Below are 14,685 nucleotides of genomic sequence, written 5' to 3'. Positions count from 1 at the left end.
TACGAGTTTGTCACCGTTGACCCAGAAGCATATGGGAATTCATAGTAGGAGGCAAAGGTTTCTGTTATGTTCACACTAGTCCACTGTGTCTCTCCCACCTCATTCACTACCTCTCACACCCACCTCCAGTTCTAATCCCTCCTGTCTAATCATGCCAAGAGCCTATTCACTTTGTCACCGATGTCGTATAACTGCCTTTGTGTAACTTGATGTATTGTCGGGCCCTATCCTCTGCCAGGTCCCTCAGCTCCTTCTGCAGGCTGCACCATAGCTCTGGGCTAGTATCAGTTGGGAGACAGACCCATATGTCCCTTTCTAGGACTTTAAATTGTATTTTCTTTTCTTTCTGCTTGCCCCCAATCAGAGCCTGAGCCTACCCTCGGATTACTGTCTTAGATGCCTGCCAAAGGGCACAACTAGAGGCCGCTGTGCCCATATTTTCTTGGAAGTAGAGGTCTCGCCCTCCCTAAGCTTTTTCTGAACCACCGCCTCCTTCAGTCATCATGTGTCCAACTTGGGTGGTAACGCCTAGCCCCCTGTCAGCCCCTTCAGAGTCACCCTCACTGGTGAGTGGTCCAAGGTCCACTGAGTCCCGTGACTCGCATCACAGAATAGGCCCTTGTGATGTTGGTGTGTGTAAATATGACCGGTGCAGGAGAAACACCCATTTGGGGATGAGTAGTACGTGTATTCCTGGAGGTGTGGATGTTGTGTCTGCCACACGTCCAACAGGCCCAAAGCGTCTACAAAGGACTGCAACTAACCCACCTCTGTTGAAGAAAACCAGCCACTCAACCGGTCTATCCCAGGGTCGCTCACTGCGTTAAAATCACCTCCCAGGACTAAGATCCAGGGTGGCAACTCAAACAGCTGGGCGCCAATGTCTGGAAATGTCATTCAGTGGAGGCGTAGTGGGATGTAAAGTGAACCTAAGTTAATAGTCATACCCACCCAACTTCCTGTGACCACCACATAGCAGCCAAGGGAGTCCACTCATATGTGGGTGAGCATGTAAGGCCAAGATTTTCTTAGCAGGATCCCTACCCCTCTGGCGTCTGTCGAGTATCCCGCATGTGCCACCAGGGTGTATCCAAACCTGTCCAGGGCCTTGTAATAATTCCCTCACAGGTGAATTTTCTGCCACAGGACCACCTCCAGGGAGTGGCGTCAGAGACACTGCAAAAATGTAATCTTGCTCCCCAGCCCAGGCACATTCCAGTACCAGAATTCTTGTTTGATGCGGCTGTGATCTTATGGGAGAAATTTGGTGCTCAAGGCTATGAGGTTAGTATCAAGTTGTACCTCAGTTTACACACGGTGCAACATTGGAGGACCACACCCCTAATCCCCAACTGTGTGGCAATCCATACAGCTCCTAATAATGAACAACAAGAGTCACTTGTTATATCTACGTTGTTAAAACAAATAGTACAATGATATCTGCCATGCTTATATTCGTTCAATATGTCTACCTTTGATGAAATTGCAGCCCTGATGAAGTCAACGGGGTATCCCCCGGACGAAACACGTGTTGGCTGTGGGATCAAAGTGGAACGTGACGCAAGGCAAGCGCCGTTGATTAACGGATTGAACGGTTTTTGGATATTGATACTTGGTTATGGAACAGATTGGAATATCACTTATGGCAAATTTAGCTGAATATTGACTGAACTGAATTGGACATTGTCATTAAAGCACAGGAAATTTTGAATCATACTGAAGTCTTTTTTGTATTTCAATCTGTGTATGTATATTACACCACACCAGAGATACATGGAATGTTGTTCTACTATTTCGGACATTCACAGTGACTATGGCAGATATCATTGTACTATTTGTTTTAACAATGTAGATATAACGAGTGCCTCTTGTTGTTCAACATTCCAGTACCATACCCGCACCTGCCCATGTGTAACTGTTTCCATGTCTTGCTCCGCAGTCCATGCACATTCCAGGACCAGACCAGCACCTGCCTGTGTGTCACTGTTTCCATGTCGTTCACTTAAAATGAAGTGTCCGTCCTCTTTTCTGTGGGAACCCACTCCCAGAGGGACCATTCATAACTCACTCAGACACTCTGCCCCACCAAACCCAACCAGCTCCATGCATGCCACTGCAAGTCAACTTCCAAGAACTATACTACTCAAACCAAGTCCCCAAACAACTCCTACCCCCCCAGCTACCCTGCTTTGCGGGTCCCCTACTACAGACTGCTTAAACCTGAAGAGCTCCTGTCGCCCTATAACTTGATCACACAGTCGTGGGTGGGTTAAGCTCACCAAGGCAATATATATGATAGTCTCTTGTTCTTGGAGTTACACATGCCTTGTTATCAGGAGAATGTATCACCAGTTCGTCTGTAGGAACATCATGGTACATCTTTGTGTCTCGCCTAGGTCACCGCTCTCTCCTTCCAGTGTCGCCTAGGTCCCTCCTTGTTCTCCATTTCGGTCCTCTCTGGACCCTCCAGGGATCAGTCCTATTACCGAGTCCAACAAGTGTCGGGTCTGGCATTTTGCACCGGGCACTGCACATTCCCCAGTGTTTTCTCAATCCCGAGGGTCCCCGGGGGATGGGGACCATTTTGTTGCATCAGACTTAGGGAATCTTTGCTTTCCTTCTTTACTCTGACCTTCTCGTCCCATCTTGTGCCAGCCCTCAAGCCAGGCCCACACCGCCTCCAGAGAGGTGAAGAGACAGGTTTTACCACTTGCCACCACCCGCAATTTGGCTGGAAAGGGCAACCAGTAACTCAAATGTTTTTACATCGAGCCTGGGCTTCCTGATCCTCGAGTTTGACTGCATCAACGGTGTGCTGTTTTGTGAGCACCTTCACTTGGTCTTCCAGCCTTTTAGTCGTCGCCTATAGTCCATGGATTTGCATCTCTGCCATGGTTACCTTGTCTGTAACTTTCCATTGGTCTGTTCTAAGGAGATTGACGTCCACTGTTACTGCATCCAGTTTCAGGTCCAAATTGCTTCTGAACGATTGTATGGCATTCATAATCTTGGGGAATGATAAATCCTGCTCCATTTGGACCCTTTCAGTCTTCATGGCTTCTGCAGGTGAGTTTTTCTCAACCTCCATTGAGCGCAGAAGGACAGTGGATTTGTCCAGGTTGTTGGCCTGTGCTCCTCCCAGACCCTTATTGTGTCCCATTGCTCCTGTCCCACTCTTGCAACACATGGTGGCCCCCCTACGGGCTCTCAAGGCAGGCCCTGTTGTATCAATCCCCCTGGCTGGAACTACCCTTCACCTCCGCCAGACTCTTACTGTGACCCCGCCAGGGGTATCCGTTATCCTGCCAGTCATCTCTGTGGGGATCTGATGTTGATGAGGGACACATATGGGGGGGCTTTCCCATCCGGTCCCCAAGTGAGTGAGTCTGCCACTCCAGCAACACTTCTCTCGGGCCCCAGAGGGACATTCAAACCTGTCTCAACACATCATCACTCTTACCTCCCCCGTACCTGCGCTGCACTTTCTGGGGGCGTGCACTTGTGTTTCACTCTCCCATGGCCCACTGGACCCCCATTCTATGGTCTTCACATTAGCTGACCACCAGAGGGTCCGCTCCTGGATTCCTGGCAGCCCAGTCATCCTCTTTCTTCTTGTGGGTGCCTTCACTGGGCCCTACGCATGTTCCTTGTAGTGTTCCTCAGAGCCTTTTCATTATTTCTTGGGCCCGGATGCCACCCAGGCCTCCCCGGCACTTTCCCAGCCTCCCTGGCCCCCCCAGGGCCCTCTCAAGAACTCCGTCCCTCGATCTTTCGGGTGGGCCACTTTCCAGGCCTCAAGTCCTTTACACCCAGGGGCTAGATAGTACAGCGAGGCGGGCACAACAGCTCTCATCTCCTGTCCATCACCCAGTGTCCGCACTCTCCGTGTCTTCCAGCTGTGCCATGCGGGGAGACAGTCGCAGTCCCCGGGCTGCTCCACTCACTTACTAGGCCACTCCCCCTCCAGTCGCCATATTCTCCTCACATGCCGCTTTCAGATCTTTCTCTAGTACGGAGACTCAGGCCCCTGCAGCCTCTGTCTCTTGCCAACCAGGTCCCAAAGAGCACAGACCACCCCTCTGTCATTAGCCTCTGGCTATGGCAGGATGTTTGTATGAATTTCAGGGGTGATATCCCTAGCGATGCGAGAGTTGCTTATTTATGTGGCCATCTTTCCAGATCGGCTAGCCATGCCCACCTATATACCTTATTTAAAAATAAATTATGAGGACTTGGATGCAAAGTCCCCATGTCCCGAAATGGTGGCTGCAACATTTCTCCTCATGTTGTTGCCAGACACTCAGAGCAAGCTCCTGTGGGGCTCACAGATGGGAAAAGATGCCCTCCTGACCAATCAGACTGCTCCAGTATTTAAAGTTACATCCTTGCGGGACACCCAGATGTGGATACATTTAGAACCTTAATTTCTCAAAAACTACTGAAAGGATTTACATCAAACCACAAAACCATGTTTTGTGGGTAAGATCTAACTTTTTGCCACATTTGGTGGAATTACATTCATACATTTCAGCTGATGCACTGAAAATTGCATTTTGGGACTCCCCATTTTTTTAGGTCCCCACATGATGGATCACCCCAAAGCTTTTTGGGAAGGAACTGAGGTGGATTAACTATTTGTGTAAAGTTTTTGGGTACAAAGTTATTAGTAATTTAAAAAGCACTCTTCCTTTGGTAACGTGGTCCTAACTATAACTACACAGATAGATATTCAGGAAAATGTTCTGTTTAATAAAAATAAGCATTTTAGAGAAATGAAAAATGGTCCTTGGGAAGAGGGCAAAACGAAATAAAATGGAGTCTTAAATCAGAGGGTCTATGCTTACTTGGAGGGGGTTGGGTAAATAATAAAACAAGCCAGGAAATGTCAAGGAAACCAGTCTTTATTCAAAGGAGAATAAACCATAAATAGTTCAAAATCAAAAGCCTACTGTCACACATTTTAATAAAGCCATTTCCCCCAAGCCAGAAGGGGAGTCTGAATCATGTTCTTGCCTTGGAGGCAAACGTTACTAGCTATCCTCAGTCTCTGTCTTAACCACAATGATCAAAAAGTCCTCTTCAGATGTGGAAGTCAAATGGCTAGCAATGGCAAAACCAGATACCACATGGAAAGAAGGAAAGGGGTAGCAGGAAAAACAGGCATGATCGACAAACTGGAAAACCAAACACAGGAGGTGAGGTGGGGTGGGGAGGCATACACAATATAAGGAGGGTTATCAAGAAGGTCAAAGGCTGCACATATTTTGGAGCTGTTCAATTACTATCTCTGTGTGCGTCTGGCCCTCCTGAGAGATCGTGCCTTGAAACTCCTTGAACTTCTATGATTGGCCTAAGATCCTCCTTGAGAGCATACAAAATCACATATTCTGAGTGATGGTTGCACAAGATGCAGTGAGCATCAAGGGCAGAAGTATCTCTTGACTACTAATGAGCTTCTGGGTGGTTGCAGGGAGGAAGACATTATTCCTGTGTAGGGGAGTAGCTGCAGGTCATGACAGAATGGAGGTCTGGGTGCTGGCCTAGGTGGTGGTGGGACCTGCTCTTCAGACATCACACATTGTTGTTGCTCAAGGCCAGAAAGAGGCCTGAACTCTGCCTACTCCTGGCTGGTTCACATTACCTGCACCCTCAATTACCTCTGCAGTCTCTGCTTGGAGTATCTAGGTCTCTGCTTGGAGTATCTTGTCTCCAGGCAGGCACACTACCCCTGTTCGCAGTGGCTTCTTGCTCCTCATTGGTGGTGTAAAGACTTTGAGCTTGCCTCCCAGTCAAGTATCTTCTTTCTTGCCCTGGGTTCTGCTGGGTTGGATCTTGGCCAGCCCGGTCCACTGAAAAGGAATGTAAGAAAAGAGAGACTATTCTTATGTAGAATAATGCATGCCAACACAACTTTAGATAAAAAGTTCTCCGGTAATAAAGGAGCTGATATTGTGGAGTCTTTAAGAAACTTGTCACTATCCTATGCTTTGATACAAATACTTGTGTCTTTCCAAATAATTAGACATCATAGCTGTAGGAAGGTAGCCTCTTTCTAGCCTTGCTACCCCCACTTTTGGCCTGTTTGTGAGTATATGTCAGGGTGTTTTCACTGTCTCACTGGGATCCTGCTAGCCAGGGCCCAGTGCTCATAGTGAAACCCCTATGTTGTCAGTGTGTTTGTTAGGTGTCACTGGGACCCTGCTTGTCAGGACCCCAGTGCTCATAAGTTTGTGGCCTATTTGTGTTCCCTGTGTGGTGCCTAACTGTATCACTGAGGCTCTGCTAACCAGAACCTCAGTGTTTATGCTCTCTCTGCTTTCTAAATTTGTCACTGCAGGCTAGTGACTAATTTTACCAATTCTCATTGGCACACTGGTACACCCATATAATTCCCTTGTATATGGTACTTAGGTACCCAGAGTGTCGGGGTTCCAGGAGATCCCTATGAGCTGCAGCATTTCTTTTGCCCCCCCATAGGGAGCTCAGGCAATTCTTTCACAGGCCTGCCACTGCCATGTTATTTCACAGCCATTTTTCACTGCACATAAGTAACTTATAAGTCACCTATATGTCTAACCCTCACTTGGTGAAGGTTGGGTGCCAGGTTACTTAGTGTGTGGGCACCCTGGCACTAGCCAAGGTGCCCCCACATTGCTCAGGGCAATTTCCCCAGACTTTGTGAGTGCGGGGACACCATTACACGCGTGCACTATACATAGGTCACTACCTATGTATAGCGTCACAATGGCCATGTAACATGTCTAAGATCATGGAATTGTCACCCCCAATACCATGATGGTATTGGGGTGAAAATTCCATGATCCCCCGGGTCTCTAGCACAGAACCTGGGTACTGCCAAACTGCCTTTCCGGGGTTTCCACTGTAGCTGCCGCTGCTGCCAACCCCTCAGACAGGATTCTTCCTTCCTGGGGTCTGGGCAGCCCCGGCCCAGGAAGGCAGAACAAAGGATTTCCTCTGAGAGAGGGTGTTACACCATCTCCCTTTGGAAATAGGTGTGAAGGGCTGGGGAGGAGTAGCCTCCCCCAGCCTCTGGAAATGCTATGATGGGCACAGATGGTGCCCATCTCTGTATAAACTAGTCTACAGCAGTTCAGGGATCCCCAGCCCTGCTCTGGCGCAAAACTGGACAAAGGAAAGGGGAGTGACCACTCCCCTGGCCAGTACCTTCCAGGGGAGGTGCCCAGAGCTCCTCCAGTGTGTCCCAGACCTCTGCCATCTTGGAAACAGAGGTGTTGGGGGCACACTGGACTGCTCTGAGGGGCCAGTGCCAGCAGGTGACGTCAGAGAACCCCTCTGATAGGATCTTAACTTTCTTGGTAGCCAATCCTCCTTTCTTGGTAGCCAAACCTCCTTTTCTGGCTATTTAGGGTCTCTCCTCTGGGGTATTCTTCAGATAACGAATGCAAGAGCTCACCAGAGTTCCTCTGCACTTCCCTCTTCAACTTCTGCCAAGGATCGACCGCTGACTGCTCCAGGATGCATGCAAAACCGCAACAAAGTAGCAAGACGACTACCAGCAACATTGTAGTGCCTCATCCTGCCGGCTTTCTCAACTGTTTCCTGGTGGTGCATGCTCTGGGGGCTGTCTGCCTTCACCCTGCACTGGAAGCCAAGAAGAAATCTCCTGTGGGTCAACGGAATCTTCCCCCTGCTAACGCAGGCACCAAAAGATTGCATCACCGGTCCTCTGGGTCCCCTCTCATCCTGACGAGCGTGGTCCCTGGAACACAGGAACTCTATCCAAGTGACTCCCACAGTCCAGTGATCCTTCAGTCCAAGTTTGGTGGAGGTAAGTCCTTGCCTCCCCACGCTAGACTGCAAACCTGTGTACTGCATGATTTGCAGATGCTCTGGCTTCTGTGCACTTCTCCAAGGAATCCTTTGTGCACAGCCTAGCCTGGGTCCCCAGCACTCCGCCCTGCAGTGCTCAATCCTCTGAGTTGGACTCCGGCGTCGTGGGACCCTCCTTTGTGACTCTGAGCCAGCTCCAGTTCACAAATCTTCTAAGTGCCTGCTCCGGTACTTCTGCGGGTGCTTCCTGCTTCTGTGGGGGCTCTCTGAGTTGCTGAGCGCCCCCTCTGTGTCCTCTTCCAAGGGGCATCCTGGTCCTTCTTGGTCCCCAGCAGCACCCAAAAACATCTACCGCGACCCTTGCAGCTAGCAAGGCTTTTTTGCGGTATTTCTGCGTGGAAACACTTCTGCAACCTTCAGCACGCCGTGGGACATCTTCCAACCAAAGGAGAAGTTCCTAACTCTCTTCATTGTTGTAGAATCCTAGGCTTCTTCCATCCAGAGACAGCCTTCTTGCACCTTCATCCGGGGTTTCCTGGGCTCCTGCCCCCCCGGACACTATCGCGACTCTTGGATGTGGTTCCCTTGCCTTGCAGGTCCTCAGGTCCAGGAATCCATCTTCAGTGCTTTGCTGGTGTTTGTAGTTCTTGCAGAATCCCCCTATCACGACTATTGTGTCCTATTGGGGTAGTGGAGGAACTTTACTCCTACTTTTCAGGGTCTTGGGGTGGGGTATCTTGGACACCCTGACTGTTTTCTTACAGTCCCAGCAACCCTCTACAAGCTCCCATAGGTCTGGAGTCCATTCGTAATTTGCATTCCACTTTTGGAGTATATGGTTTGTGTTGCCCCTAGACCGATGTTCACCTATTGCATCCTATTGTAATTCTACACTGTTTGCATTACTTTTCTTACTATTACTTACCTGTTTTGGGTTTGTGTACATATGACTTGTGTATATTACTTACCTTCTAACTGAGGGTACTCACTGAGATACTTTTGGCATATTGTCATAAAAATAAAGTACCTTTATTTTTAGTAACTCTGAGTATTGTGTTTTCTTATGATATTGTGCTATATGATATAAGTGGTATAGTAGAAGCTTTGCATGTCTCCTAGTTCAGCCTAAACTGCTTTGCCATAGCTACCTTCTATCAGTCTAAGCTGCTAGGAACATCTCTATTCTACTAATAAGGGATAACTGGACCTGGCACAGGGTGTAAGTACCACAAGGTACCCACTATAAGCCAGGCCAGCCTCCTACAATGGCCCTCATTATGACATCAGCGGTTTACTCAGGAAACCGCCAATGCCAAGGGTGCCAGAAGACTGGTAGCGCTGGTGGTCTCCCTCCTGCCATAATATTGCTACTGCAGGATTTCCACCACAATAAGGGCGGAAATCTGGCAGTAACCATGTGGGCGGTTGAGGCGCCTGGGTGGTGCTACCACCTGCACCGCCCTGCCAATAGGACGCCGGCAGCCCTATTTTGACCAAACAGACAGCCTGGTGGTGTCCTGCTGGCGGGGCGCTGCTTGGGTAGCAGCGCCCCTTCCCATTCCCTGCTAGGCTACCACCTCACTGGACAAGGTAAGTTGGGCGTCTGTCAGGTGATGGGGTGGAGGATGGGAGGTGCTGTGTGTGAATGTGTAGTGTCTTCGTGTGTATATGAATGTGTGTGTGTGTGTGCGTATGCGTCTGTGAGTGTTGTGGTGTACGCGTGGGTGTATGCATGTGAGCGAATGCGTGTTTGAATGTTACAGTGAGTGCGTGTCTGCATATCAGTGTGCATGCGTGTGAGCATGTGTGAGTGAATGCGTGTATGGATGTGGTGTTGCATGCACCGTGCATGTGGGTGTGTGTATGCATGATTGCAGAGAGGGGGGTTTGGGAGGGTGGTGTGATCCTAGGGGGGTGGAGGGTAGGGCTTGGGGGTGTGATTCTAGGGGGTGGGGGATGGGGGTTGGGAGGGCAGTGTGATTCTAGGGGGGGTGGGGGGATGAGGCGGTGTGATTTTGGGGCAGGGGGTGGGGGTGCTAGGTGATTGTTGGAGGGGAGCCTTCTACCGGTGACAGGGAAGAAATTCCCTGTCCCCGGTAGACCTACCGCCATGGTTTTCATGGTGGTGGTACCGCTGTGAAAACCATGGCAGTAGGTTGGCTCATTATATCGCTGACGGTCATGTGTGGACCGCCGGGTCAGAGATGTACATCTCCGGCCCGGCGGTTCATACCGCCATGGCGGTGTCAGTGGTGATGTGGCGGTATACACTGCCAGCCTGTTGGCGGTAATGCAGCCACATTAACCCTGACGGTCAAAAGTCCTCCAGGGTTAAAATGAGGGCCTAATTTGTTAATATATCCATGGAATGATGCATTTGAAGGAGGAGCAAGGGTTGTAATGCATGTTTATTTAGTTGACTATTCCTGTACTAAAAGCTGTAAAATATAGCTTTCAACATTTTTCACAGATTGGTTATCTGAAATGAGAGCGTATTTGTACAAGGCAACAAGCTACATAAAGGATTATGAATCATTATTATTTCTTATCATATATTTTGCACATTATTTGTATGAATTTGGAATGCAATAGGCAAAAAATATATGGTGGTTAGGAAGTAAGATAAACATGTAAAATGTGAGCATCATGTAAGTTAACTTTGACAAAATGGAAATGTAACAGATCACACAGGTGTAATGTGGGTTTTAACTGTTGCGTTTCCATAAAATAGAGAATTCTATATGCATTTCCATAATGTCAGGATCAGATGTTTGTTCAATCAAAACAAAAACTAGTATACATCCAAGTTAGCAATGTAAAACTTTCAAACCTTTTATAACACCATATTAGCACATGTTAAAGGCAACACAGAAGGTCAGAAAAAGTTACAAGTGAAGATATTACAGGATACCACTCATGTGACTTTAAGTAAACATTTCTAATATACACTTACCATATCTCTTCTGCTCAAACTCTTTCAGTTGAGTTGGGCAAGGAGCAGGGATCATGCACTCTCAGGACCCTCCTATACAGTGGTATTGTGCAGGGGTGCAGAGAAGATGGCTGGGAGGACACGTCTATAATGCCCCGGACCTTGATTTGGACCAGCACAGAAGGTCCTTCTAGCATTTGCAATAGAAATTCCACAGCTGGATGTAGACTCTCATTGAACCGAAGCACATTGGGATATCTCACCATATTCAGGCCCATGCTGCATTACTCAGCTGGGTCTCTGGATCACAGGAAAGCAGAGGGTACTTGTGAACAACCCCCACACTTCTCATCAAAATTTGAGGCATTTTGGGTGCAAGACTAGTGAAAGGAGCAGTAGAAGGGAGGAGAATTGTGTTGTGGTAAAAAGAGGATGTCTTAGGATGAGCACAAAATGGCAGAATTCCTAGTCCTGTATGTCATTTACTGTTGTAGAGGGAGGCTGCAATCTTTACTCCAACTGCTGAGACTCCACATGCAGGACGGAAACCTCCACATGCAGAAGAGAGCAATCTGCATGCAGGTTGAGACCCTACATATAGCAAAAGTACTAAGTAGCAATATATAATAGTAACTGTTCATTAATATATATTAACCGCTTCTGTGCCTTGGACGAGGTGACCTCGTCCAAGGCTACAGTTCCCCTGTGCCTTGGACGAGGTCACCTCGTCCAAGGCACAGGGGAACTTGGGGGAGCGCTAGCGCGCCCCCCGTGCACCCCCTACCCCCCAAGGTGGGAATGGAAGGGGAAGACCTTCCCCTTCCACCCCCGACCCCCCCCGGCAATCCAATGACGTCAGCGCGCGCACAGCACGCCAACGTCATCTAGTGTTGCCGGGCGCGCTGGAAGCCATTTGCTTCCAGCGCGCGAGGAGGAAAGGAGCTCAACAGGTGAGTCCTTTCCGTTTTTGGGGGGGGGGGAAACAGACACGGGGGAAAGGAAAGGGTTTTTCCTTTCCCCCTGTGCCTGTTTTCACAAGATTCCTGCTCCACGATCGTGGGCAGGGCCCGCGATCGTGGAGCAGGAATCTCCACTAGACACCAGGGATCTTTTTTATTAGGTTTCTTTTGGGGGCGACCCCTTGGGCAATTTTTTTTAGAATTTCGCCCCCCCCCCCTGGGGGCAGATCCGCCGATTTTTGGGCGGATCTGCCCCCGGGGGGGGGGGGAACCACTAGACACCAGGGATTTTGTTTTGTGTGTGTATTTTGGGGGTGACGCCTTGGGCAAGGGTCGCCCCACTGGGGGGCTATTTTTTTAGTATTTCGCCCCCCCTGGGGGCAGATCGCCGATTTTTTGGCCAATCTGCCCCCGGGGGGGGGGGGGAAATCCACTAGACACCAGGGATTTATTTGTAAAGAAAAGTTTATTTTGGGGGCGACCCCTTGGGCAAGGGTCGCCCCCCTGGGGGGGCTATTTTGTTTTAGTATTTCGCCCCCCCCCCGGGGGCAGATTGCCAATTTTTGGGCTGATCTGCCCCCAAGGGGGAGGGGGCGAAATCCACTAGACACCTGGGATTTTGTTTTTATTGTTTATTTTGGGGGCAACCCCTTGGGCAAGGGTCGCTCCCCTGGGGGGCTATTTTTTTTTCTGTTTCGGCCCCCCCGATGGCAGACCAGCCATTTTTTGGATGATCTTCCCCTGGGGGTGGAAGCACACTAGGCGCCAGGGATTGTGTGGTGTGTGTGTGTGGTGTGTGTTTGGGGGCACCCCTTGGGCAACGGTCGCCCCCCTAAAGTGGGGAAAGTTCGTATTGGCCATCTCTGCCCCTATTTTTGTAGGCCCATCTGCCCCCAAGGAGGGCAGAAACCACCAATACGGCAGGGATTTTTTGTTTTTGTTTTGTGTTGAGCTGGGGGTGCCCCCTTTGGGAAGGGTCGCCCCCTAAAGGGGGCACAGAGGTGTTGCCCATTTCTGACCCCCTTGGGGGCAGATTGGCCAATTTTTTTACGCCCATCTACCCCCGAGGGGGGCAGGATCCACTTAGGTACCAGGGACAACTTCTAAGTTCTTGGTGGTGGGGTGTTTGTCAACTAGCAAAGTATTTGTATTTGTGATTATAACAATTTATTTATTCTTTTTCTTCTAGTTCAACGCTTTTGCGTCCTTTGCTGTGGATCTTTGCGGTTTTGGCAATAGTTGTCCTGCGGTTTGCATAGTTGCATGTTTTAGGTAAGTGAAAGCAATTTACTCCAAAGGAGTATTGTTGACATGCATGAATGACATGTTTGTAGGTGGTGTACTAAATGCAGTATTGTGTGTTTGACATTGTCCTTAGATTTGAGCACAGTGATGTTTGTGTTGTCATATGTCTAATTTGCTTTTTTCTTTTTTCTTTTTAGTGGGATATCATTGGTGATTGCTGTGTCTGTGCAGAGTAGTTGCTTGGTGAGTAGCTTTTTCAGGCAAGTGAGTGGTATAGTTTTTTGTAGTACATAACTCTTTGTGATAAAGCTACACTTTGTTTATTACTTATTTTAGTGCTAGTTGTTGTTGGCAATCCATTTGTTGTTAGTGAGGATCATGGCTAGCCGCAAAGTGACCGCTCAGCAGGTTGTTCGCATGCTCTTTGAGTCGTCTTCGGACCATGATTACGACACTGACTCTGCGTCTGAGGCAGAGAAGAAAGCAGGAGATTCTGGAAGTGAGTTTTCTGTCCGAGAGTATTCTTCTGATGAGGAAGCTACTCTCAGTGCAGATGAAGGGCCTGTGTTAGAGGAGGACATTGATGTGCCAAGAGTGCAGCAGCCTGGGGCTGAAGGGTTTCCCATTAGAAGACCTGACACCTGGATTGCCCCAAACATGGAGCAGCCAGAGTTACCTGCATTTACTGGTCTCCCAGGGTGTAGAGTTAATACGGAAAACTTTTTTGCCTGTCCATTTCTTTCACTTGTTTATGGACGATGTATTTTTGGAAGAGATTGTGGAGCAGACAAATGTGTATGCAGAGCAATATTTGCGGGACAACGCTGCCAGACTTAAGCCTCAGTCTAGAGCTACTCAGTGGGTTCCCACATATCTGGAAGAGATGAAAAGGTTTTTAGGTTTGTCTTTTTTGATGGGGTTGATCAGGAAGCCGTCACTGGCTTATTGGTCTACTAGTCCCTTGATGGCAACTGCTATATTTCCTGCAACTATGACACGTAATCGGTATTTGCTTCTTCTTCGTATGCTGCATTTTGTAGACAATGCTTTAGCCTTGCCACGAGATCACCCTGATTGTGACCGTCTTTTTAAGATTAGGCCTGTCCTTGATCATTTTGTGGATCGGTTTTTAGAGGTCTATGTTCCAGGCAAAGAGATAAGTGTGGACGAGTCTTTGGTCCTTTTCAAGGGGCGTTTAGTTTTTAAGCAGTACATTCCTAGTAAGAGGGCACGGTATGGGATTAAATTGTATCTGCTGCCAGAAAGCAGTACAGGATAAGTGTATAATTTCCTGGTCTACACTGGTAGGGATTCCAGTATTGACCCTCCTGGTTGTCCGGCCACTTTTGGAGTTAGCAAAAAAATTGTGTGGGAACTTGCTAGATGGCTGTTTAACAAAGGTCACCATTTGTACGTAGATAATTTCTACACTGGAGTTTAGTTGTTCAAGGAGTTGTTTAGGGTGGACACTGTTGCTTGTGGCACAATCCGTTCTAACCGGAAAGGCTATACAAGGGAGCTTGTCTGTAAAAAACTTGAGAGGGGACAGTGCAGTGCCTTGCGGAATAATGAGCTGCTAGCTCTGAAATTTTCAGACAGGAGGGATGTGTACATGCTATCGACCATCCATGATGAGAGTACTTCCCCTGTGGCTGTTTGGGGTCAGGTTGCGGAAGTGCGCAAACCTGCATGCATTTTGGACTACAATAGGCACATGGGTGGTGTTGATAGAGTAGA

General features: G+C 48.7%; 1 protein-coding gene across 1 annotated transcript in view; it reads right to left on the bottom strand.

Annotated features, from left to right (window-relative positions):
* The window catches only part of POU6F2 (POU class 6 homeobox 2), a 1,003,473-nt gene that overhangs the window by 881,951 nt on the left and 106,837 nt on the right, over positions 1-14,685 (bottom strand). Inside the window, exon 2 of the mRNA XM_069215810.1 lies at positions 5,658-5,849. The gene's annotated coding sequence lies outside the window, so the exon portion shown is untranslated. The remainder of the gene's footprint in view (positions 1-5,657; positions 5,850-14,685) is intronic.

The sequence above is a fragment of the Pleurodeles waltl genome, chromosome 2_1 (assembly GCF_031143425.1).
Source record: "Pleurodeles waltl isolate 20211129_DDA chromosome 2_1, aPleWal1.hap1.20221129, whole genome shotgun sequence".
Classification (NCBI taxonomy): domain Eukaryota; kingdom Metazoa; phylum Chordata; class Amphibia; order Caudata; family Salamandridae; genus Pleurodeles; species Pleurodeles waltl.
Note: the sequence above shows the minus strand (reverse complement) of the source record. Positions and strands in the feature narration are given on the sequence as shown.